Raw genomic sequence first — 3,137 nt, 5'->3', positions numbered from 1 at the left:
ATGCCATCTAGACATCTCATCCTCTGTCACCCCGTTCTCCTCTTGCCCTCATTCCTCCCAAGCATCAGGGTCTTTGCCAAGGAGTTGGCTCTTTGCATCAGATGGCCAAAGTGTTGGAGCTTCAGTATCAGTTTTTCCAATGAATATTCAGGGTTTATTTCCTTTAGGATTGACTGGTTTGATCTCCTTGCTGTTCAAGAAACTCTCAAGAGTCTTATCCAGCATTACAGTTTGAAAACTCCAGTTCTTTAGTGCTCAGCCTTCTTTATATAGTTGCAGTTAAAGGAACAGCCCTACCATAGAAATCCTGTTGCCAGAGAGTTAAAGCATTATGTGGATATGGATGCAGAAAATGTGGTGAGTGGGACAAGATGGCCAACATCACAGAGAAGAAAGGGGTACTTGAGGTCAGGTGGGCTGGCTGTAAGCAGGAAGAACCAGCACCCACAGCTGGGCTGGAAGAGAAACCTTCAGCTAAGTGGGACAATGGTTCCTGGGAAATGGGTCAAACAGAGTTAATGTCCTGTTTGGAACAGCAAGCCTCATTTTTGATACCATCAGGTAGTGAAAGAGCTGCACATACACTGCTGCACTGGGCTGTATCTGACTTCAGGTCCAGGCAGGGATGAGCCTGTGAGAAGTCCCTCCAGCCCCTGTAGGAGGCTGGTGTGGGAAAGGTGGAAGAAGGATGAAAACTATCTGTGATGAAGACAGACTCCACTGGAAAAGATGCAGATAAATGCATTGAAATAACACAGAGTTGGATTATAATATAAAGGTATGATTTCCAGAATATAAAAGCAAATAAATCAGTAAGGTAAGTGGCACAGAACATTCTAGAGCCTCCTGCTCAGACTCAACAGGTGTTTGGGTGATTCATGACTCCATTTCAAACTGGCAAAGTACAATGCTTGGATATCATAGTTTATCACTCATCAAAAATTGCCCATGGGAGAGAAAGGACTTTACTGGAAGATCTTGTTCAAATGTGATGCTGAATCAAGAGGTCTGGGCGAGCCTGAAACTCTGCATTTCTAAGAAATTCCAGGTGATTCAGGTACTGCTGGCCCTGACACCACCGGCTGAGTCACAAGGAATGAGGAAGCCAGCAGGGAAAGGGGGACAATCAGTGTGAGAGGAGGGGTTGTGGAGAAAATATGTTAAAAAAGGAGAAAATGTAGGACAGCAATATTTTGTACATTATAGCAAGGTATAGTAAGCATCTGTAAAAATGTATTAAGCAAGTAATAGCTCTGGACAAGAAAAGAAGATAACAAATCAAAATCAACCTACCTCGAGAGCTGGAAAAGCTTTAAAATGACCCAGCACTCTCTAAAATGATCAAATGAAGCACAAAACCATTTAAATGAAAAACTCAGCCTGTGTTTGGAATCTAACCAGGAAGCCTAGGGTTCTATTTACCTCATTTTGGGTCTTTACTTTTACTAGCTATTTCTTCCATGAATGAGAAACCTGCATGGTACCTACTACACTTTCCTGTTGACTCTAATTTCCAGGAACTGGGACAGCAGAGGACATGATGGAAAGAGAACAGAGCCCCACTTCTGCTAGGTGGGCTCACTCCCGTGTCCCCCAAAGCAGCCTCTCCATCAAATCCAACACCAAAGAGGTGTCCTGGAGTGTCAGGGGCTGGAACAGGTGAGCAGGAGAGGAAACCTGAGATGTACACAAGTGGAGTGAAATCATTTCATGAACACACTGCCCAAGTATCACCTACAAACACAGAAATGAAGCTAACGGTGATACTGAGAGTTGACCAAAACATGGATCAAAAGTCAAGTTACTGCAATTATTAATTCAGTCTTCAAACTCAATCTTCCCTCACATACTTTAGAACCTCAGATAACCCTAGGATTTGGGGATTTTAAGATAAAAGAATACAAATCTGTTATGGTCTTAAGTTGTACTACATAGTTTCTTAGATATTCATATTTTTGGTTTGGGAGAAATTTAAGATCAGTACACATTAACAGAATTATGTTTACAACAGGAAATCTGATGGAGACATTGTCTCCAAGTAAGCAAACATCACCTACCATGCTCTCAGGGACAGGATTTCATAAAAAGTGTAGCTAACGTAGTTAATGCTTTCCTGCCATAGGAATCCTCATCTTCCTCCTGACCTACAATGAAAATGAAAACAATTTGGAGCAAGCGTTTGCCCTGTGACTAACTGAAGCTTCTCTCTGGGTATCTATCATTTGAGCATTTCATGTTAAAAGGGTGCATGCGTGCTCAGTCACTAAGTCATGTCTGACTCTTTGTGACCCCATTGACTGTAGCCCACGAGGCTCCTCTGTCCATGGAATTTCCCAGGCAAGAATACTGGAGCAGGTTGTCATTGCCTTCTCCAGAGGATCTTCCCCACCCAGGGATTGAACCCGCATCCACTGCATTGCAGGCAGATTCTTTACTACTGAGCTAGCTGAGAAATGTGTGTGTGTTGGTTACTGGTTGCTCAGACCTGTGTGCTACTCACTCACTGTCTTAGCCAGAAGTCCCTTAGTACTCTCACTGTGCCCTGCAGAATGCCATTTCCTGGGGAACAAGATGAAAACAAGATGTTACCTGATCTTAAGAAGCCTCAGGGTTCTGTGAGATACAGATGAAAATTACAAAGCATGCCACAGATGATATCTTTTAATTTTGGTAAAACATGTAACCTAAAATTGACCAGCTTAACAATTTCTATTTCAAATCCTAAAAGATGACACTGTTAAAGTGCTGCACTCAATATGCCAACAAATTTGGAAAACTCAGCAGTGGCCACAGGACTGGAAAAGGTCAGTTTTCATTCCAATCTCAAAGAAAGGCAATGCCAAAGAATGTTCAAACTGCTGCACAACTGCACTCATCTTGCATGCTAGCAAAGTAATGCTCAAAATTCTCCAAGATAGGCTTCAATAGTACATGAACTGAGAACTTCCAGATGTTCAAGCTGGATTTAGAAAATGGAGAGGAACCAGAGATCACATTGTCAACATCCACTGGATCAAAGAAAAAGCAAGAGAGTTCCAGAAAAACATCTACTTTTGCTTTATTGACTACACCAATATACATCAAGGCTATATATTGTCAACCTGCTTATTTAACTTATATACGGAGTATAACATGCA

At 42.1% G+C, this 3,137-nt stretch overlaps 1 protein-coding gene across 1 annotated transcript in view; it reads right to left on the bottom strand.

The window, feature by feature from the left end:
* The window catches only part of LOC104982192 (multidrug resistance-associated protein 4-like), a 33,075-nt gene that overhangs the window by 795 nt on the left and 29,143 nt on the right, over positions 1-3,137 (bottom strand). The window lies entirely within an intron of this gene.

The sequence above is a fragment of the Bison bison genome, unplaced genomic scaffold (assembly GCF_000754665.1).
Source record: "Bison bison bison isolate TAMUID 2011002044 unplaced genomic scaffold, Bison_UMD1.0 scf7180017864527, whole genome shotgun sequence".
Classification (NCBI taxonomy): Eukaryota; Metazoa; Chordata; class Mammalia; order Artiodactyla; family Bovidae; genus Bison; species Bison bison.
This window is presented reverse-complemented; position numbering and strand designations above follow the sequence as displayed.